The following is a 24765-nucleotide window of genomic DNA, read 5'->3' on the forward strand; positions in this document are numbered from 1 at the left end:
TGCAGGCATTCGCCTGCAAATGAACGGCGATGATTCGTTACTGGCGGAAGCGGGGTTCTTGTGGTGTCTAAAGGAAAAGAATTTCCTGAGACCCTCACAGGAGGATGTGGCTCTGTGGTATGGTTTATTGATGATGTACAATTATGGGGGTTCCCCTCTTGCCTTCCCAATGTCTCATTTCCATCCATCTTCAGCCATGGAAAAAGTCTAATCTTCTCTTCAGTAGAACCAGAATGAAGGCCACTGCCCAGAGTCTATGCTTCCTTCTGAGGTCCAGTCCAGTCCAGCATCTGGCTAGCTCAGTGTGTGTTCCCAGCTGTAGTCATCGCCATGCTTTGCTCTTCAGGCTCCCACCTGGAGACATTGGAGAGAACAGGTGTGTGTGCCATGTGAGTGCGGAACACAAGTGAAAGAGAGAGAGCAAGCTTCTTTGTTCCCTTGGGTTACAACCAGGAGCTTGGGTTTGGGGCAGACCACGTGCTTTCTCAAAACGACCAATCAACTTCCCAAGTTTCCATGGGCTTTGGATAAAGTCCATCCCCCAGTTAAACTGACAGGCCTCTATTGTCCAGCACCTCCCTCTGTATCCCCCAACAATCTGTTACTGAAGGGAGGAAGGGAGGAGTGTTAATTCCTTTGGTGGGGAAATGCTGCAATCTTCTTCAGTGTGAGGCTGTAGCTTCCTGGCTATCAAGCAGGCTTAAATTCCCCAGTTTATTAAGAGCAATGTCTAGTTCCCTTTGCTCCCCTTTTCTAGCTAAATACTGGAGATAACAGTTCCTCAGAGGGCGGTGCTCAGAGAGCTCTAGTGGTGCCCTTCAAAGCAGCTTTTTCAATGGCCCTTAACAGCTCCCAACCTGTCAGTTTCCTGCCTTCCAGCCCCATGCTGCAGCACCTCGCCAAATTTCTCTACCCTTCAGTGCAATAAAGTCACTCTTTTTCCCAAAGAAGTCTGAACTTCAACCTTGGTTGGGGGCAGGAAACAACTTCCAAATGTGTTCCTTCTTTGAGTACTCCGTCTTACCCCTAGAGGAAGTGGCTGCTTCCTGAATTCCCTCTTCTTGAATTCTTTAAAGTTCTCTTTATTTCTTAGTAGCTCATCTGCTGTGTTTGTTTAATAATTCCTTGCATTTGAACTTTCCTTGCTTAATTTTCTGTGTGATTTCTCTTTCCTGGACCCTGACCAACGCAAACATCAATCTCTTTTTGTGATAAGTGCCCTATAATTTTTCAAGAACTCCCTGCCTGACCTGTCTCCACTTCTGTCTTCATTTGTATTCCGATGCCCTCTGATCAAAGGCTAGCCTAGAATCTTTTTGAATAATATTTGTTTTCCTTTACCTTTATCAGGTTTTGTATCTTTCACACAATGACTGGCAGTTTTCTGACTTGTGGAGGCAGGCAAATTACCTTTGAAGTGCGCTTTAGCCAGGCGGAATAGTCACAATTTCCATTGAGTATCTTTGTAGATCAGAAAGCTTCGTGTTTTCTTTGAGCAGTGAAAATAAATAGTAAAATATAAATTTTAAAATCCAATATACTGTAACAAATGATGTATGTGTGCCACAGAGGACAAATGACTTCAATAATCCCAAATGGATGCCGCTAGAATCACGACACTTTTTTTCCAAATCAGACTTTATTCTAGGAGATAAGTAATAAGTAAGCTACTCATCATCCACTGATTCTGCCTTCATTTACCACTGTGTTTCTGCTCATTGAAAATGAAAGGCCCCCTTTCTTTTTCCTAAATGATTAATGGCACCTGCTATTCAAGTCTCTCTTTCTGCACAGTTCATTGCAAATGTGACAAATACTGTCAGAAACTGAATGAAACTTTTGGAGTTGACTGATTTCTCCCAATTTTTGTGATTTTACCCAGCATTTAAATGGCAATATTTAAAAAAAATTAAATTAAAAGAAGAAAACTTGCACCAGGTTTTCATTCTGATCTACATTTCTAAGCAACGCCCCCCAAATATAATCTAAATAAGTTGTTTCCAGAATTTACCTAATAAAATCGTTTACTCTTGTAAGGCCTTATCAAAATACATTAAAAAGAAAGTTTAAATTTTTCTTTTATGATTGTAGCTCTACTTTCTGATTAGGCCAAATGTGAATAAGCTGTATTTTACCTAATGTATTCCTCTTCTAAACTTATTGTACCATTGAAAAGACAGAAGGCATTTGCTGACAACTATAAAACTTCAAATATAGTACATATTATTTATAAACAAAAAGAGAAAGGTGTGAAGGGTGTTACTCAACACTGTGAATACGTCTAATTTGGAAGGTTAGACATAGTTTTTAAAAATTCACAGAACACATGTTTATTGACTGATAGTTATAAATATTTCATTTCTACTTTACATGTATATGTATTATTTGCATTCATACAAATACTGAAGCACATACAAGGTAAATGTATTTTTATTAAGGATCATTAAAGCGGTAAAAAAAAAAAGGAATGGAATTCTCATACGTCAAACATCGGTATTGAAAGTAAGTTGAAATCTTAGGACCATCATGGTTTTGGAGTCCAATTTGTAATGAACTATGATTATTTTGTTTGGTTTTGTCTCATGTTTTAATCTGAGGCAGGAATGGCTCTCACTAGAGAAGAATTGATTCCAGGGCAGCTGAGGATTCGGAAAAGTCTAGGTCTTCCAGATTAGAGTCTGAGTTGAAATCTCAGGCCTGCCCTACAACCTTGGAGCAATTAGGTTAGCCCTCTGGGCATCGGTTTCATCATCTGCATGTCCAGGTCCATCTAGGGATGGCCTACCCGAATGAGATTTTAACCATGGCCTACACTTCATCAATAGTCGGTGGTGAATTCCTGTTCCCCGTGTATCTATGAGCCCTGACATATTCAGGATGGACAGTTAAGTGGGTGAAAACATAGGCCACCTTTGGATTTCATGTATTTCCCTGAGTATTACTGGAGTACAATCAGCATACAGGAAAATCCACAGGCTGATGAATTTTCCCATACTGAACACACTCCTGTAGCCAGCGCAAAGTCTAGGGAGCAAACGTTGTGTGACGCCCGGAAGGCCCCATTGGCTGCTTCTCAGTCACTAGCCCTTACATTCGCCTGAAGGACAAACGCTACTCTGGATTTTAATGACAGGGAGTAGTTCTGAGAATATATTCAGTCTTTAAGTCACTTTTTAGTTGTTTAATCAAAAGCCTTATTCAACAAGTACTTTCAGCAGCTCTTAATGGCCCAGGAATTGCACTGGCTACATGGCAGTGAATGAAATAAAGCTTGGGCCCTGCCTTCATGGAGCTTATGGTCTAGTAAGGGGAAGGGTTTTCAGGAACATCTATAAAGGACACATGGACAAAACCAAAGGGGTGTGGGATCAGGGTTGGGAGGTGGGGATGGTTGGGGAGGGCGCGGGGAATAGTGGGGGGAAGATGGAGACAACTGTACTTGAACAACAATAAAAATAAATAAATAAAATAAAAAGTAAACAAAAATAAAGAAATAAAAATATCTAATCTACTAATATGGACTTGGTGAGCCAAAATCAAAATTTATTTTCTAGGAGAAGGAAACAGTTCGCTGGACCAGCAGTTGATCATGTTTCACACAACGACTTTATATTAAGGCATCATAGCTCAAAATTCTATTCAGGATTACATACGGAACTTAACAACCTTTATGAACAAACGAGAAAGGGTTTTAATAAAATCATAAATATATGGAGGGGAGGGAAATGTAGGACTAGGTCATTTTTCTCTAGCTCTAGATATCTAGTTATATTCTATGGGGTACTCACTCCATGAGAAGTTGACAACATTCTTCAAAAAACATTTCAAGGTCATAAAGATGTAGAAAGTAGTGTTTAATGAAGGTGTTAATTTTTAATAAGTGTTTAGGTATCTCACAGGCTTTAACATGTTAATGTTATTTCAAATTATCTAAGGACATGGTATTATAATAGGTTTTACTTTCCGAACATACTACATCACAGAACAGCTTTTCTTCATGAATCATCTCACTAAACAATTTGCTAAGAGCAAGTTAATGTAGCATAATGGTTAAGAAAGGGTTTTGGTGTCTGGCACTTCTGTGTTCCAATATCTCACACAGGGTAAGAAACTTAACACCTCCGAGCTATAATTATCTGTCAAATGGAATTAATTATATATACCACATCGAAACACTATCAAAATGAAATGAGATACCATATATGTTATGCTTTGTGTATTTCTTCTCACAGAGGACACACATTTATGTGTGTGTGCAAAAATGAACAGATAGAAACAGAGAGTTAGGAAGAAAGAATTTCCATTGTGTGCAAAGAGAGCTGGTTTAACCCAGAAATCAACACATCTGGTTGCATGACATAACTTGAGAAGCACAAAACCAAATGGTAAGTGCCCCTCCCCTATTTCATTTAGTTTTTATTTAAGCCTCTCCACCCCCTTGGTATTCTTCTCCCCACCCCCAGATGTGTCCTCTGTGGCCCAAAGAGCTACCAAAGATGCTCTGATTTTCTATTCGTGAGGTGCTCATTATCAGTAAAGTGTTTACTGATGACTTCTGAAAGAATGGTCCTAAATCAAGGGTATGTTTAATGTAAAAAAAAATCATGAAGATATAAAGAATCTTAAAGATCCAACATAATGAAGCTCTAATGAGGAAATGATAAGATGTCATTTTGAGGATGGAGCGATCTTTTTATCTTCCCAACAGATCTTTTGGCTAGGATTATAAACACAGGTTTCTGCATTGATGCAATTCATTTTTACTTTTTTTTTAAAAAAAATATTGATTCTACAGAGAGGGGAAGAGAGGGAGAGAAAGAAACATCAATGTGAGAGACAAACTTCGATTGTCTGACTCTTGCACGACCCCTGACTGGGAACCAAACCTGCAACCCAGGCATGTGTCCTGACTGGGAATTGAGCCCATGACCTTTCAGTTAAGAGTACAATGTCCAACCAACTAAGCCACACCAGTCAGGGCTTGTTTACTTTTTTAACTTAAGCAAAGTTAGTCCGAGGATCCAAGTCAAAGCAAAATCCCACTCTGTCCCCAACACCCACTTTTTGCTAGCAGACAAATTAGGTCCTTCTACTATCCTTGCTCTTAACCCTCCCCCACCATTCAAACTCCAGAGCTTTCAACAGAGTGAGTATGCCCAGTTTTAGGAAGGCATCTCTGACAGCTGGCACCACCTAATTGAAACATTAACTTTCTTTTATCTTTTGAACAAGTTTTTTCATTTAAAATGTCACACCCTCATAAATAAAATATCTAGCGTTTATGAGAAACAATGTTTACCCCCAAATGACAGAGTATCCTTAAGTAGGCTCAAGTTATACCAATCCTGTAGACTTTCTGAATTTTAAATTATATGATGTGATAGAATACAGTGTATAGACATTTCCACATGTTTGGGTTTTTTTTCTAGTTTAATATTCCTCTATTATGATTGCATGGTAGTACCAAATGTTAAAGTGTTACTTACTGGAAACTGAAGATAATCACAAGGAAAGTTGTGGGAGTGGGCAAAATTCCTGAATATGAATAATAATGCCTACTATTTATAAAGCACCTTTCTTCTCAAAAACTCAAATTGCCTTCATGCTGTTATTCTACTATGAATATCTCTCTCCTTGTAGTGAGTAGGGGGAGATGCTACCTATTCATTTGTTGAATTAGACTGTAGAAAGGAGATCATTTTACTGCCCTGAAATTCAAAGGTGAATTGCACGTATGATATTAGAATAAAGACATCTAAACTGACCCTCACCCTTTTGCTAGGTTGAATGGGCCGTATTTCATTCATTGACAGATAAACTTTAAGTCTATTACAGCATCTAAAGATGGCATGCTAACCCAGAGGGTGTTATTATTTCAATGGCATGCACAATTTTATAATAGCAAAACACAATTTTGCTTCCCAATGTAATTTTTTTCTTGAGCCTTCAGACTAGGGAGACAATAAAATGCTGATATAAAAATACGTGGATTTTTTTTAAAAACCAAATATGACAAGTAGAGGAAGGGAAGACTCGTTTGATGGTAAAAAGTGAGTGTTATTTTCTATTTTAGAGGAAACCATGTGGAATTATTCTTGTGAAGTGGAATCTCAGTCAAGGCGAAAAGGAAAGAATATTCAGGGTTTTAATTCTACTATATTGTGACATATTTAATAGAGCTATTACTAGTGAGATGCTGGTACGCGTTTAACAACAGTTTGTGATCAGTGATTAGAGATTCAGAACAAGGATCCCAGTGGAGTTAAACACATACAAATGCAAGAATAAATGCCAGTCGTTTGACGATGTCCACTTTCCACACTGCTCAATCTTCTTCCGTTCTGCTGCTCTGTACCCTTGAAAACATTCAAGGGCTCACAGCCTATCAAATGCAGTAAGAAATGAGGCGAGTCAACGTGGCATCATGTGCCTTGCATGGTCTGTCTATGTAAAGGAATCAAGAGACAGAAGGAGTTTCATTCTTCTCTTTCAAGACATAAAGCGTCTTATGTTTTAAGAACAAAGGCAAGTAGAGGGAATTATGATTCTTAAATAAATAAAATGTTGCTAACTTAAAAAGAAACCCATGGAGCCCTGGCTGGTGTGGCTCAGTGGATTGAGTGCCGGCCTGTGAATCAAAGGGTTGCTGGTTTGATTACCAGTGTAGGGCACATGCCTGGTTGCAGGCCACATCCCCAGTAGGGGGCGCACAAGAGGCAACCACATTTTGATGTTCCTCTCCCTCTCTTTCTCCCTCACTTCCCCTCTTTCTAAAAAATAAATAAAATCTTTTAAAAGAGAGAGAAACCCATGGAGACTCAATTTGCTTATAACTTATAACCTAAAGCTTTACCTTGCTTTCAAATTGTATTTGCTTGAATCTGTTTGGTCTCTCTTTTTTAATGGTTGCCTTGTCATTGCTCAATAGCCCTTCTATTGTTCTTTGTTGCTGCTATTGTTCCTTTGAGTTCTTTGTTCTCCTCACCTTCCCTTCATCTATTCCCTATTTCTTTTCTTTAACTCTTGCTCATCCTTTATAAGACTTAGCTTGAATAGGATCATCTCAGTGAAATTTTCCTTCCCTGAACATCTAGGTAGAATTAACAGTGGTAGGTTTACAAAGACACTTGCATAACTCTCTTTGATAATACTTATATGCATAGCAATTATTTGTATCATGGTCTATCCTTCTACACAGGAGTCCAAGCCACATGTACTTTTTATTCCAAAGTCTAGCATGGACCCTGGCATGTAGTAAGTGCTCAACGCAGAGTTTGTGAATGGATGCATGTTCCTGTCCTAACCTCCATTCCTCTTTTCCATTTGTGTCTTTCCCTTCCTCTTCTGTTCCCATGCCCCTAGGGCTTATGATAAAAAATAAAACTGGCACCACAAGCCTTATTCCATTATAATCCATTGACCCTGAAATTTCTTTCTCTCTCCACTTTCTTCTCAATACCCTGAATGGAAGTGTGAAGGGAAAGGGAGATGGGAAAGCAAAAAGGACACAGAGGAAGCATTGACAAAGGACAATTTGACAATTCTGAGGGCTTTATACTCACTTATTGGAGGAGTAGATGGCATACTTCAATTCATCCTCATGAAAACTCTAAGAAATAAGGAGGGTAAAAATTACCATCCCACTTTAGAGAATGCTAAAGAATGAGGATACCAGATGTGGAGTGCTTGCCTGATGTCGCCTGATCTATTCATTCCTTCCCCATGCTTCCATTCCCCTTCTGGCAATTTCCTCTGATTTAAAAGGTAGGGCACCATTTCTTCCTCATGTCCTCTCTCAAAGACAGCCTCTGTGTCCCCTTCTTTTTTCTTTACCTCTTTGCTGTTCTCTCTATTAGCCTGCTTCAGTGAAAATCAAGTCCAGTGATAAGTCAGCCAGAATAATTGAGTAACCTGCTAAGTAATGTTATATACTTTCTTCTGTAAAGAAATTCAAGACTGCCTTGACATCCATCTATCAAGCCTGGTTAGTGCTAATAAAATCAGGCCTCCCACAGGACAGGTAGATGGGCTGGCTGACCCTGTATCTCAAATGATTCATGGTAATTTGTGGTTCCACATTAGAAGTCCCCAGAAGCAAAAAGCTAAATAACTCCCTCCAAGTGATAGGTGCTGTGGGGAAACAGGCCTTAAATACTTGTGTTTCTCTGGGCCCCTCTAACCAAGTATCTAGAGCAGCTCATTTGGAAGATGATGTGTAATTTCAAAATGGCAAAATGGTCATATAGCGGGAAGCTAGAAAAAATTAGAAATGCCTTGAATTCCACATCTGCCCTTGACTCTGCATGTGAAAGCATCTATATAGTTTTCCATAAACAGAACTTAGGGCAAGACATAAACTTTCAGGTACCTGTATCCTTGCTGGGTTGGGTGGGGAAGAGTAACAAAACCCGTATGTAAGGATTTCTGATTCTGAGGAGATGGAATAGACACATTCTTTTCCCTATTCCTCCCACTAAAAGTCTTGGACTATATAGATGTGCATGCACCTATGTGTATAATTGACAAAGCGGTAGAAGTGATGCAATGAAGGGATGATAAAAGAATGGAGGCCTTGTCAAAAAATGAACACCTACAGGCCAAAAGAAAATTAAAAAATGAATCTGATCTAAGTATCACATCTTGTACAAAAAATTAACCAGAAGAAATCATGTACATAAATGTAAAACAGAAAACTACCTATAGAGTAATGGAAGGTATTATAAATATTTTAATTGCATTTTTAGTCCTGGGTTACATAGGGATTTGTTTGTCCAAAAGTAATAACTATATAAAGAATATTTAATTCAGATAAACATACAACAAATATAAGACAGAATAATCAGGTTAAGTTACATTATGTTTTACACCATTGATTTAAAATTTGCTGTTTATTTAAAATTTAGAAATTAAGGATTGGACAATTTAAAATTCTCTTTTGGATTCACCTAAAATAGTGTAACTGACGTTGTGCTCTCTATCCAGGCACAGAAACTTAGTGAACAGTATCTTTTATTATTTTTGTTAAATGTTAGTGATGAGTAAATGAAAAACAAAAGTACATTTTTCTAAGTCTGAGGCAGGAGGCTTTAGTTAGCACTTCAGCGAGCTCATGAATGCATTCTCTCTAAGGTGTGGAACTTTGTTTCATTGTAGTCGGGAATTATGTGCTCTAACAAAGGGAGTGACGGAGACACGTCCTTAAAAACACCTCATGCATGTTTCCATGGCATTCGACCAATGGAACAGGAATGGGTTCTTTTCCTTCACTTTAAAATCATACAGATTATTAAAAGTGGGACATTGGAAAAAAGAGAAAATATTTGAAAACTTATCCTTCTTCCTTTTTACCTTAGAGATATCCAATAGAAATATAATGTGTTCCACAGACATAAACCACATATGCAATTTAAAATTTCTAGTAGCAATATTTCAAACTTAAAAGAACTAGATTAGATTACTATTAATCATATATTTTAGTTAATATAATATATTCAAAGAATTATTATTTCAACATATACTCAACATAAGAATTAATGTGATATTTTATATTATTTTCTTGTTCTAAGTCTCTGAAACCTGGTGTGTATTTTACACTTGTAACTAATTCATGTTAGATTAGCCAAATTTCAAGTTCTCAATTTCCACTGCCTCGTGGCTCTCATATTTGACAGTGCAGCCTAGAGGATAAATAGCAAATGTATTCTCTATTCAAAAGGATTTTGTATACTGATAGCCACAATATGGGTGGGGAAAAGTAGCATTATAGTTGTGAATACATGAAACACAGTGTTTATCCTTGTATTATTATTTATTATATCACTTTTCATATGAACAACTGTAAGCCTACATTTGCCCCACCCTGTACATATCTGGTGAGCCTACAGTCTTCATATATTTATGCTGCTATATTAATCTGTAGATTGGAATGGACATTTAATAGTACAATAGAATTGCATATTCAAGGTTGGTTTATTTCTTTGTCAGGTCTTTATTTCTTTTTTGTGAACTAAAAATTGCCTGTGATTGTGTGGAAAATCAAGAACAAACTGCAGCTGTTCGCAACAGTCCCACAGGATAGTAGTCCCCCTACCTGTGCAGGACATAGTCCAAGACCCCTACTAAATGCCTCACATGGCAGGTCGATCATATCTACTCTTATGCTGGAGTAGCCTCGTTCAAGCCATTAGACAGATGTGCTGAAACCTCACATCTTGCTAAAGAGCTTTGGCTTTAAATACTCATCAATTACTGCCAGTTAGCTACCTAACAAACTGAATAATATAATTAGTGTTGGTAAGACACAATCCAAGGAGGTTTTAAGAAAAGGATTCTTTTTGTATATAAATGATTACTTTCTCCTTTGCTAATCCTTACCTTATCATATTTGTATTCCTCCTATTTTTATAGACTATCATAACAGTTTAATGAAGTGGCTTTGGTTTTATGTGGCCTGGTGAATTGTGCCTGAATGAAAATATCTTCGGGTCATTAATCAAAACGCCAATTTGGGTTATTTTTTCTTACTATTCATTGCCAAGTTTGTGTACATGGAGTCACAATGAAAGGTTAAATACTGCTCATTGGCAAGAATATAATGAGTGATATAGAATAGACCGTGATGAAGTGCAAATCTTTGGAATTTTTCACAGGAAAAGTTCTCCTGATATTAACCCACAGTATAAGGGCACCAGATAGCTCAATAAAGTGTGAAGGTCTTGGCCTCTAATCCACTCATGTAGACAATGAGTATATATTGAAGGTATAGCATGGCACTTTGACATTATGTTAGGTAAGGGGATGTACCAGTGAACAAAACAAACAAATTCCCTGCTCTGAGGTAACACATATTCTACTGGGGATGAGGAACATTAAACAAACTGGTTAATAAATATACAGCCTGTTAAAAAGGGCTATAAATGATAAATGCCAAGTATAAAACAGGAAAAGGGAAAAGGAGATGTGAGGAATAAAGGCTAAAATTTAATATGTTTACCATGTAAAAGCATACATATCAAAGCTCATTTATTAACTAGAAGGCAATGCTAAAAGAAAACAAAGATCCTTACCCTGGTGGAGTTTACATTCTAATGTCTGACAGCAGAAAATGAATTGACATAATCAATAAGTACATTATAAATTATGTAGTATGTTAGAAAATGATAAGTTTTGAGGGAGAAAGATAGGAGGAAAGGGGATTAGGAATGCTGGGAGTAGAGATAAAGCTGGGTTGCAAATTAAAATGTGGTGATCGGGATAGACTTCATGGAAAAAGTGAAAGTAAGCAAATCGTTGAGGGAAGTGAGAAAGAAACCACGCAGATATTGGGAAGAAGCATTCTAGGGAGAGTGAATAGCCAGTGTGAAGAACCCATGAGTAGAGTTCGCCAGTTTGCTCAAAAAACATCAATGAGGCCAGGGTGTCTGGGACTGAGTGAAAATCAGGAACAGGAGAACGTGAAGTACGAGAGATACACGGGCCAGGTCCACTGTTGTGTTTACTCTAAGGGAGATTGAAAGCATCGCAAAGGTTTTTGAGAAATCTTATAATTTGACATATTTCCTGTGTTCACTATGTTCAGAATAGACTGTAGAGGAGCACAGGTAGAAGGAGGTAGAGTTCCGGGGGTTATTATAGGAATCCAGACAGGAAATGATGGTGGCTTAGAAGAAGGTAGTAGCCATGGAGGTGGGAGGCAGTGGTTGGATTCTCTGCCCATCAGTGCAGTATGCCAAGAGATAACTAAAATAAAGGTAAATTTTTTTTTAAATCCCAAAGATAAATAAGAACAAATTCAATATGGTGTTCTATTTAGCCCTTTGTTCTGTTTGTCATTTGCATAGGCAAAATGATTACATTTTCTGGACCATTGGGGACCTCCAACACATGATTCCATTGTCCTGGAATTTCTACTGAAAAATAGTTCAACAGTTTATTTCTCAATTGAATGATAATTCATTACTTCTTATTTGAGTTACAGACCTTGCCTACTTTCATGTCTTGAAGGAGAACTCAAAAAAAATTCAAGAGCATATCATTTCTTTTTGCTGAATGTGATCTATTATTATATTACTACATACAGTACTACCTAGCTTGTCATCTGTATTTTCACTTTCTGTGGTCTAGTCAACCACAATCCAAAAATATTTAATGGAAAATTCCAGAAATAAATAATTCATAAGTTTTAAATTGCCTGCCATTTGGAATACTAGGTCTGTCCAGAAGGTATCCAGCCATATAATATGAAATGTAGAGATATTTACTGAAGAAGATACAAGATACAAGAAACATTGTACATAGGACAATGATGCCTCCCCTTCAAAGTAGGTGCCTTAGGACCTCACACAGTTCTCCCAATCACCATCAACTGCCCTGTTGTATTTTCATGAATCTCATTAATGGTCTGAAATCTCTCCCCTTCAAAGGTTATTTTAGTTTTGGGAAAAGCCAGAAGTCACAGGGCACCAAACCTGGGCTATAGCAGGGCTGAGTCACCTGGGTGATTTGATGTTTTGCTAGAAAACTCTGCAGAACATGTGATGCATGAATGGGTACATCGTCATGATGAAGCTGCCAGTTACCAATTGCCCATAGCTGTGGCCTTCTGAATCATCTGAATAGTTTCCACAGAGGAATGTTCAAGCTTAATGCAAAATTTGATGCAGATTCATTGTTCTACTCACTCAGTCATTTTGAATGCAATGGCCACACAGTACACATGCTCAGTCAATGGTGTCTACCACCCCCACTGACTGGTACAGTGAAGTCATCATTATTCACTCATGCACATTCCAGTCCACTCTCTTTGGCTGCCAGGTTATATTGATGTCACAGAAATCATTCTCATTATATTAACAATGGCTGGACTTTTTCTGGACAAGCCTCGTGTACATGCTTATAGGACACTGTATTTCTTATAATTATTTAAGCCATTTTGGAGAAATAACATCAGATCTGAATAAATAAAACTAAAACCAATGTGTGGATTCTTTTTTGGGATTTCTGCTCAAGCTGGCTGTTTTGGCCATCTCTGTTTCTATTTCAAGCTGGAAAACTCCTTCCTCTACATTTCAAATTGGCTGGGAGCATATGACTATATGACTAGGTGTCAGCAAACACCCACTGTATGTTGGATAATTAGCCAGAAAATTAAGAGGATGTAGGTTGTTGAAAACTTCAGGATGCCTTCAAAATTAAATATGTACAATGTTTAATTTGTTACTAAATATATCACTTTTAAAACCCTCTCTAAAAATAAATGTCCTTAAGTCAACTACATGCTACCCAAGAAATCTCCATTTTCTCTACAATGACATCCTGCAAGCAGAAACTGGATTTAGATTCAAAGAATAAAGTAAAACCAATTATCTGATAAATGTAAGTAAACATTATCAAAATCTTACTTCCAAAAATTTTAAAAAGTGGTTGGCTGAAAAACAAAGTATTATTGCGTGAATGTTTAGACCACTACTTTTTTTGCTCAATTTACATTTTGTGTGAATTCAATTCAAGGTCAAAGTAACCCTGAGTATTAGATGAGGAATGTGGTGTTTTGTGGCTCCAGGAATTCACTATGGTAAATCAAAATGACCAGAGTGAAGTTTTCTGGAAATGAATATATGGCAGTGCCAGTATTTTTTTTTATCTATTCATTTCTATCACATGATAGCATCCACTGTGTACTTGAAATATATGCATTCTAAATGTGCTCAGTAAGTTTGAGTATAACACGAGGATGCGAAGCTTCATCAGCTGTTTCCATCTCTCACCCATAACTTGCTGTGGCACATGGTTTGGAGACAATGTGATAATACAGAAGTAAGTCATATAAAATAGGGATCTGAAAAGTATAAACCAAACAACCACCCAATAAAATAATTAGACACTACAGAGAGGAAAAATGATTACCAGTGTATCAATTAACAGACCGGATGAACAGAATCCACTTTGGTTGTGATTTCTTATCATTTGTTTGCTTTTGTCTAAGTTAATCATTACATCAATAGAGCTCTTCACTAAACAAAAATGAGACAAATTTTTCTGAAAATTTTAAATTAGACATCCTGAATTTCATAGGAGGGGACTACACTCAGGTCATAAAATCTTTTTTTTTCTTTATTCCTTTTTTTTATTGTTGTTCAAGTACATTTGTCTATATTTTCCCACCACCATTTTCCCCTCCCCACCCACCCCCAACCCCCACCTTCGACCCTCAATCCTAACCCCTTTTGACTTTGTCCATATGTCCTTTATACATGTTCCTTGATGACTCTTCCCCTTCTTTCCCCTGTTATCCCCCACCTCCCACCCCTCTGGTTACTGTCAGATTGTTCTTTAATTCAATGTCTCTGGTTATATTTTGCTTGCTTGTTTGTTTTGTTGATTAGGTTCCACTTATAGGTGAGATCATATGGTATTGTCTTTCACTGCCTGGCTTATTTCACTTAGCATAATGCTCTCCAGTTCCATCCATGCTGTTGCGAAGGGTAGGAGCTCCTTCTTTCTTTCTGCTGCGTAGTACTCCATTAGAATATACACTAATCATTTGTTTAAATTTAGGCATATGTTAACTTCTATTGGATTTTTGTTTGTTTGTTTTTGTACAGAATTATATTCAGAAATGTATAAACTAAACATACTTCCCAAACCTTTTTCTTCCTTTTTCGACTGAACAGCATCACAGGAAACATTAGTAAGCACCATGTATATTTATATGTATTTAAACACAGTGCACTGTTTCTCACTTTTACTCTAAAGAACAGTTGAAAAGGTCAGTTTCTCTACCTAAATTTTTCTCTACCTTGATTTCCTATTTAGTTCTCCATCAGAACTATTAAAAAGCTATTTTATGATAAATGTGGTCATCGTGATCATACTCATCATCAGCAGTCATGTTTTACATCCTACAACTTAAAAATATCCTCTAACTTATAGTATAATGTACCCTGGGTTGCTTTCACGAAGACTTCCATGAAGAATTTAGAGGAAGAACTTTCTGTTTTACAGCTTTAAGTTATATACTTAAATCCTAGAATATACTATATCTTTGTTCCAGATAGGAAGCTGTAACCACAGTAAAATTGCAATCAATTATTCAGTGGCTGCTTATCCATTTTATGGATTACCCAAGTCCTTTGCTTCTCCTGTCATTAATTCAAGGCTCATTAGTTCCTCTTTCTTTCAATAGATGGGGGAAGAATGAAGAACTACAGCACAAAGTAGCCTTGGATGTATTTTGGTGTGGGAGTAAATTAAAACTGTTAGCCAAGAAGAACTTTGAAATGATCTGGGAACAAAAACAGTCATACAGTTGAAGCATTTTAGGCAGCTATTTATATGGGGTAAATTAAAGGGAAACTGCCCAAATATTGTTTTAGTGACGCAACGTATTAATTTTTTATTACCTTGACGAATCACCACAAACACAGTGACTTAAACAACAAAAACTTAGTATCTTATAGTTCCACAGGTCAGAAGTCAAATCTGGGTCTCACTGACCTAAAATCAAGGTGTAAGCATGTCTGCATTCCTGTCTGGAGTTGTAGGGGAGAATCCATTTTCTTGACTTTTTCAGTTACTACATGCTGCCCACATCCCTGGGCTCTTGACCTCCTCCCTCTGTTTTCAAAGCCAGCAATGTAGCGCCTCTCCGACCTTCCCTCTGTTGGTCCATCTCACTTTGAACACAGCTGGGAGAAGATCTCCACTTGTAAAGGCTCATGTGTTAAACTGGCCCACCCAAATATTCAGAACAGTCTCATCTCAAGGCCTGCACCCTAAACTGAGTGTGCAAAGTCCTCTTTGCCGTGTGAAGAGGGATAGTCACAGATTCCCAGCAATTAGGGCTTGCAATCTTTGAGGGGTCTTCAGTCTGCCTGCCACACTCAGTGAGTTCTAAATGTTCATATTGCTTTAATTTTTCTAGGTATAATAATAAACAAAACTACCATAATATCTAAGTAACCCAAGAGTAATTAGCTCCCATTTACTGAATGTTTATTATTTTTTAGATACAAATAGTATCACATGATTCTCACAACAGCTCCATGAATGAGGCATTAATTTCATTCCCATTTTACCAATGAAGAGAGGGAGGATAGTGGCCTGGGTCAACTCACACAGCTTTGACCAAGCAGAGAGAGGCAAAGCCAATGTTCCCTTCCAGATTCTCCTGGCTCCAGGGTCTACCTTGACTGCCTGTCACTTTTATAAGTAATTAATTCTCAGATACTTACACCTGGTCTCAAAGAGCTTTACTAAAAGAAGGTCATGAGGAAATGAAAATGTGGGGCTTAAAGCCATGGTTCTCAAACTTTGGTGTGTATCAGAGCCCCCGATAAAGTGCAGAGTTCAGGCCCCCATCCCCAGAGTTTCTGATTCAGTGAGATGGGGTGGGGCTTGAGAATCTGCACTTATTCAAGTACCCAGGTGAGGCCGATGCTGCTGGACCATATTTTCAGAGCCGCTGGCCTAGAGAATAGAAAGCCTGAGTTGGGGTGAGGTTCTATTCCAAATGTTTTTGCAAAAAGAAAGGACTCAAGGAAACGGCAGGGGAAAAAAAAGGAGGGGGAAAGAAAGAAGTCATTGAATATTGTGGAGTAAAGGGGTTAGAGAGAAAAACTAATATGTGAGTATAACCCTTTGACTAGGACCATTTGTTTAGGTAATGACAGAGTTGGGTCTGAAATCCAAATCCTCACGGGTACAGAAAAACTGTTGAGAATAAACAACACTTATTTTTAGCCTTTCCTGCATCCGACCCTGTAAGTGGATTTAATTATCAACACTTTCTCCATTCTCATGTCAGTGGATCAGTGAAAGGCTGGTACCCTAGATCTTTTTGAACAGTTCCTTTCAAAAACATTCTGAAACACTTAGGGTATAAATAGAGAAATCTGGTTTTATTGCCATCATTTTATTAATCTAGTCTGTGCATAAAATACACGCTATTTGAACATCAAGAGGATTTTGCTAAATTTTTTCTCCCAAAGAACATCATTTTGGAAGAAGATCTTGATGTGCTGTTTCTCATGTTTCTCTCTGAAGTTCCCTGGCAAGGCACGTGCTAACAGCCGGGCTCCACTGAGTATCTGGTTGGCACTAGAGCAACCCAGAGAGAGACAGAAGGACCTGCTCTTCATCATATTTTCAGGAAGGATTTCATCTCTCAGGAGCTTGACGGGAAGTCACATCTTTACTTCATTACTTTCTAACATTGGCATTCTTTTTGAAAGCCTATTTATTGAGTTTTCTGAAGTGCCTTCTCCGATACCAAAAATGGTCATCACTGATCGTAAGATAATCATAAGAACCTGGGAAACATTTGGAGGGAAATGCATGGTATGCCTTAGAATGGAAGCAAAAGCAGCAAGTGAGATGAGACAGACGTAGAGCTGGAGCTTATGCACTGCATTTCTAGACGTCAGCAATGTTGAAATATGTAGCTTAAAGCAAAAGTAGATCAGAAAGGCCTGAAATAATACTCTGTTTCCGAGATGATTATTTAAAGAGGCTGCCTATTGCATACATAGTTTCTAGATCGTGTGCCTATTTTCTTCTACTATTGTTCGTACATAAAGGTATTTTACTGGCCCTAAAAGTAGTCTGACATTTCCTCAAAAAAAAAAGCAGGTGGAGGAGAGTTCATCTCCAAAGCATGCAATGTCAAGTTTTAAACATGCTAAGATTATTGTAGTAATGAGTCATGTTTTTAATGTAAGGTCATCAAAGGTGATGATTGTTGGTCCTGGATTGTTGATTTGAGTCAGATGGAACATGACTAGTGGAACATGACTCTCCAAGACAAAGCTTCATTGGAAAGGATGGATGTTTTCAGAACATCTTTCAACCACATGGAGAATTAAGCCCAGCATCCATGGTTCAACCACAGGAAGTCTTCTGTTCTGGTTCTCTGGCAGAAATATGCTTAGGAATTCTCTATCTGTGGTGGTATGTGTGAGATCTACCCAAGGTTCAACTTTATTTCTGTGGCTTTGCGTAAAAATTTGAGTAACTCCTTGATTTGAAGACTGAGCCAATCAGAAAGGTAGTAGCCAGAAATCATTCCATAGGATGCAGGTGTTCCTAGGCTGGCGTTAAAAAGATTGTATATTTCCATCCTACATATCAAGCCCTCACTGAGAAATCAAATTACCTTCTTGATGACATTCAAATGGGTTCTTCATTTGCTCAGCTAGTTCTTTATTTCCTTTTTTGCCAGTTGTATCATTCCTTCCATCCAGGAATAGTTCCAGCAATCTACTTAGGATATTTTTACTGGAAGGCTGTGCAACAAAGATATCCTATCCTCTGGCCCTCCCCTGCTTTTAGGTCATTTCTCTCCCTCTTCATGTTCCCACCGTTTATCACTGCAAACAAGAGCACATTCGAATGGCTCCCTGCTGCCCTTCAGCTTCATGATCAAGCAGTGGGTATAGAAAACACGTAGTTTTTCCATTCCATATGCAGGCTCCTCTCCAAGGATCCACAGCACTTTGAAACTCCACCCTGAACGAGGGGCATACAGATGATGGGGAAGACACAGAAATAAGAACTACCTGGGTAAAAATGTAATAAAAATCACTTTTATTAGGTATGGTCTCCAGAGAGAAATTTATGGAATTCTAAAGAAAAGAACTCCATCACTGTAGTGCTTCGCTGAGGTCACAAAAAACATATCCTATATAAGATTTGCTAAGTAAGACCTCCTACGATTGGCAGAGTGGATTATTATTAATATCATTACTTTACGTTATTCTATGTCAAATCATTTAGCTTAATCTGAGTAATGAGATTATAATTAACATTTCTATAAAACTTCGGAGTTCCCAAACATTAGTTGTGCACTATCAAATATATTCTTCAAAATAACCCTAATAAATAATAATCCTAATTGTCAGCACTATTTTACTCCACTTTTAAAATGAGGATCTGAGGTACAGAATGATGTGGCTTGCCGAGGATCAGACAATTGGTAACGGGTACTCTCAATCCCATGTTCTTTTTACTACACCCACATTTCCAAATCCTGCCCCCCAGCTTACAAGCACCTGGGGAGTTTTGGGGAAAAAAAAATCAATGCCCAGGCCCCACCTGAGAAAAATTAAATCAGAATGTCTGAGGGTAGGATCCAAGAATCAGTATTTCCTAGAACTTCCTGGGAGATTTGATGTGCTGTCAATCACATCTGCGCTAATCTGAATAGCTTCCTGTAACATAGCTAATACTGGAGCATCGATTATTTAATCAACTCAACGTTTTGTGTCGTTAGGCAGGCTAAAAGCAAAACATCTGGCTTTCCATTTTTCTTTGCCCATTCTCCTTCAGCAAGTGTTTTAGGGTTTGTCATTAGCAGTGAAGATATGATGAAAACATGGGGATATTTAATGCTAATAACTACACCTTTGGGACAGCAGGAAGAGCATATAAAGCAGAGAGAAGGTCCTGACTAGTGGGCTCTGTTGGGTATTCAAGTTTCACTATGGCCTTTGCCATGTGTATCATCCCTTCTGCTCATTGAAACTATCGTTGACATTAGCCTTGACATGTACTCAAGAGACAGGTGCAAACACAGTTCCTGACCAAATTTATATCAAATACTTTCCTTTTCTCTACGTCAGTGACTACTGAAATGTGAAATTCCATTCAACGTGGACCTGACCTTTATTTTATCAGCCATTCTAAATGCTCCTACAATTCCGAGTGAAACAGAAAGAATATTTTTTAAATACCAAGACTATGCCTTTACTCTGACGTCATTACTCTTTTTAATCAGCCATCTTTCTCTGAGACTGAGTCTAGAGGCTTACCTCCCAAAACAGAAGACGAAATGGTCTGATATTGACCTGACACTAGGTTAGAAAACAAAAGGGAGGAGAGAGGAAATTCCCTAAATTCCAGCATCCCTTCTTTAGCTGACGAGAGCTGTACTTGGTAAGTGGAGTAGCAAACTTTTAGATAAAGGTGACCCAAGTAAAAGAGAAAGTTTGAGGACAACCCCTTTTGGTTGCTAAGAATGGAGAAAAGGGACTAAAAAATGGTAACACAAGGCCTTAGGTTATACTCCAATATCCCTGCTTCAGAGCTTTGACAGATTGTGACAAACTGAAGAGAAGCTCAAGTGCTTCTGCCTAGTTGGGGCTTTTGAAGGAGAACGCTGTGTATTTCTTCATCTACTCATTCGGTAACATTTATTGAGTGCCTACTGTGTGCTGATCACTGTTCTAAGAGACAGAGACAGAGAAGCAAACAAAACCAACCGAAGTCCCTACAATGTGGAGGGCCTCAGAGCTTGGTGAGGCAGGTCTGATTTGCAGTCTGCAGCCCCACTCAGTTCCTGTGCACGGCTGATGACAGAGAAAGGAGCATTGTGAAATCATTGACCTAAATCTGAAAGGAAGATGTATCTATTGAATTGCTCGGAGACTGAGCTGTTCAGAGAGTCTAAACGGTCAAGCTGATCTAAGATTACTGAACTAAACAGATAAAAAAAATGTGGGCTCCCTTCTCCCAAAGGCAGTGTTCTAGAACATAGCATATTAATTATTTCTAAGAAAACAAACAAACAAAGCTATATTTCTCACCACATGTGTTAGTAACTCTGCTCTATTAGGAAACAAGGGGACAGAGTAAGACTGCAGAATGCCCGGTAATAGGAAATGCGTGGGACAGAGTGTTATTGCTCATTGTCAACACTGGTAAACCCAGGAGGTCTCAGAGAGTCAACAGCATTAAGAAATGAATGATGTGGAGAGATCAGACACTACTTTTGTTTACTTGCGCTAATGCGTTTTCTAAAACCCTTTATGATGAGAACTAGAATTGTGTCCCTGGTTACAAAGAGCAGCTTCCTAGGAAAAAGCAGCATACATAAGCTGGTTTGGTCATTGAATACAGGAAATGCCCTGCTAAAAGTAATCTGTGTGACTACAATAGATTTTTAAAAACTCTCATGATTATGTGGAACCCCCCTACAGAAAATGAAAAACAAATAGCTTAGGTCTTCTGCTTACGCATGAGGAGCCACATCTCCATTGCCATCCTTGCTAGACATCAGTTTGGTGTTTGACATTGTTGTACTTATATTTTACTCTCACTAGACTCTCTATCTTATGTGTTGCAGGGTTTCTAAACACACCATTACCAGTTCCGTAATCAAGGGAGTATATAGTGTCTCATCTAAAGACCCAAGAGCTTTGGTAGAATACAGCTACTACTTCTAAGAAGATTCCAGCATGGCAAGAATACTTTTTTAGACTTTCCTTTTGCCTCTTCCATGTCAGTTGCATATCTACAGTGCTAGGCATGTTTCTTAAGTACAGCTATCTGCAATGAGATACCCAGTGGCATCCAACCTGGCTGCTTAATTTTCTCCTTACGTACTCAGGAAAGAGCCTCAAGTGTGAGGCAATGGGTAGAATGAATGCGATTCAAGGGTAATGATGATGACAGTAAGCAATTCTCCTCCAGGGAAAGATCATCTTTCCCCCTGGTTCATTAATTGGTTAAAGACCTTGGATCAGCATAAATCGCCTTTAGCTGGTAATTAGCATGCAAATAAACACTGACTTACAGGCCTAGAGTTTAAAAGAAATGAGGCTAGTCTTAGAAGGAATGCTGGAGGGAAGCATATTTTAAGATAAATAAAAAATAATAATAATTCCCAAAGCACTGGTAATATTTGCTTTATGATGTCTTCCTTTTTAATCCTGTGAACTCCACCATGAGAATTGACGATTATTAACATTCACCACTGAGGTCACGGGAATGAATTCTTCAAGAAATAACTATTAGAAGAGAACATGTTGCTTCTGGGGAAGACCTATGGGTTTTCCATTGGGAAGGGTATAAAACATTTATATTTGTTGCATAAAGTTAGGGCTTTGTATGACAGTATATTTTGCGGAAACTACTGCTATAAAGTCACTGCAGGGATTAATAAATTTGGAACCCCAATATCAACTCCATATTTCAAAACTAACAATTCCCTTTGTGTTTTTCAGGACCGGCTCGTCTATGAGGCTGTAACAAACGAACCCCAGAATTCCAGTGATTCAACACAGGACAGGATGGTTTCTCATGCAGCCTACATTTCTAATACAGATGGACAGAGACCATGCCCCGCATTGTCCCACAGGAAATCAGGCTGGTAGAGGCTCTGCCAGTTTCTGTAGAGCCACACCACCTGGACCACGTTTTGAATGCTTTGCCCTCGAAGTGATGCTCGTTAGCTTCTGTTTTGAGCCCGTGGGCCTGCACTACTCATCTGGCCCCACTTAACTGGAAAGGGACTAAGATGGTGGGACACAACGGTGAACATTATTGCAGGATTTCACCAAAATTCTACGGTAAAAGATTTTACCCAACCTTCATATCCTGCTTTGCTACCACAAACTCGGTCAGTCTTAGGGTCACCAAAATGGTTTTTCAGAACAAGACTAAAATGGGGACAGTTTCACCAAAGGGATGTGACAAAGGAGACTGTGGGGGGATGGAGACTGCACCGATCACTTTCATGTGACATCTAAAATGTAGTCCCCTTTGAATTCTACCAAAGTGCTCTTTGTTTTAAATTTTTAACATTTTTAGCTAGAATAATATTGTTTCAATTTTTTAATTCTCTCTCCCTGAGGAGCCATTTCACAGAGCCTATTAATACTATAGATATACTAGGTATCTGTTTACGTGCCACATGCAGATGTGGGCTTTACACATAAAAAGCACAGGGTTTTTCTGTCCCCCAAGAGCCAATTTTTATACCCTTGGAGGTGATATCACTCCCCTTGAGAAAGCATGATTTAAAGTTAGCAGAATAAAGAAGAAATTGATGTAGAATTTCCAGAAATTACATAGCTGATTTTATGTACTTGAGATAGTTCTACCATATTTTATTGAGCAATAAATTTTTTTCTCGGGAGCCATTAGGAATCGTGTGCCCTCACCCCATTTTGCACATTTCTCTATCTGTAGTACTATGAAGGCAGCCTAACTTGATTCAGAGCAAAGACGTGGAATCAATTAACACGCTTGCAAATGCTACCCCCTCATTAGGAGAGAGCTTTGATCTTGTACTAGTAGACCCTCTCAACCAGCGGTGTCTAAACTTTTGGTGTCTCTGGGCCACTTTGGAAGAAGAGTTGTCTTGGGCTATACATGAAATACACTGCAACGCATAAGCACAAAAAAAACCTCATAGTGTTTTAAGTAAATTTACGAATTTTGTGTTGGGCCACATTTATAGCCATCCTGGGCTTCACGTGGCTTGCAGGCTGCAGGTTGGATACCCCTGCTAGACCTAAGAGGTTTTTTTTTCTTTTTTAATCTATAAATGGATATATCAGAACCTGTGTTGTAGCATCATTTGTGGTTTTGCACATTGCCTAGAACAATATAGTTCATGATAAATATTCTCATCGCCATTGGTGTTGATGCTCTCATCCTTACATGGCCTGTCATACGGCCCCCAAACCCCAGACCTTCTTAATGGGAAGGTAAGGAGCTAGAGCTAAAACTTCTCTGTCACAAACCTTAATTCTGTGTCCCTGTAGACCTTAATACTTATTTTCTCACCGGCAGTGCGGCCTTCCTGGCTTCAGACCCTAAGGTCACTTAGGACTGTTGTCAGTATTAGGTTCTGAACAAGGAACCACGGAAATCCCTTTGGTTTGGGATGGGCCCATATCTGTGTGGAAGGTCAAATGTTCTTTTTTTATATATATATGTTGTTGGCCCAAATGCCCTGAAAGTTATAAAACTAGAGGTTAGGACGCATATTCTAAGGAAACTGTTTCCTAGCAGAAGAAGCATCTGAGGGAGAAAAGAGTTACGATGTCGGCTGTAGCGTCTCTAAGTTTGTTTATAAGGCCCATCTGTGAGGGAGGGTGGAAGCTATACTTCCTGAGCTTGGAGTTCAAAGTTCTGAGGTCAAATCATAGAATATCACTTACTAGGCAGGGAAACTTGGGCGAATCACTCCATCTCATCAAGCCAAGGTTTTCTAATCTATAAAATAGATGTTATGATGTCTATTTTGCTGGGCTCAAAAGAGTTAGTATTGATGCCTTGATGAGGGTATTTACTAAAGACTAAGGTTCCCTGTGAAATTTAATTTTTAAAAAATTAAAAAAAATTTTTTTCTCACCTGAGAATATGCCTATTGATTTTTTTTTTAAGAGAGGGGAAGGGAAGGAGACAGAGAAGGAGAGAAACATTGATGCAAGAGAGAAACATCAATTGGCTGCCTCTCATACACACCGCAACTGGGGGAACAAACCCAAAATCCAGGCATGTGCCTTGACTGGGAATTGAACCCATGACCTTTTGGTTTATGGGACAACACTTCAACTAACTAAGCCACACCAGCTGGGGCATGTATTTAAAAGACTATTATTATCTCTAGCTAGTTTCACCCACTTTTTAGTCCATGAATTTTTCTAATTACTGTGGGATGATTTTCTGATTACAAATTTTTCTTCTATCAGCCTATCTATCTACCTCATATCATGATCCCAATCAATTAGAAAAGGTAGTGCTATTGATTTATAAGTACTCAGAGGCCTGATATTAATTTTAAAAATGTCATAGATACCCCAAAACACACTTCCATTTTCCCCCTAGCATCTGCCCAATATGTTCAAGGCTGGATGGATTTGGGTGTCAGGAATCCACATTTGCATTCTTTCCTTTCCTTTTTAGCTAATGGAGTGAAAATTTGTTAAAAAGAACCTATCTCCATACCTTGGACTGTTTCCAGCTGTCTCTATAAATAAG

The sequence above is a fragment of the Desmodus rotundus genome, chromosome 8 (assembly GCF_022682495.2).
Source record: "Desmodus rotundus isolate HL8 chromosome 8, HLdesRot8A.1, whole genome shotgun sequence".
Lineage (NCBI taxonomy): Eukaryota > Metazoa > Chordata > Mammalia > Chiroptera > Phyllostomidae > Desmodus > Desmodus rotundus.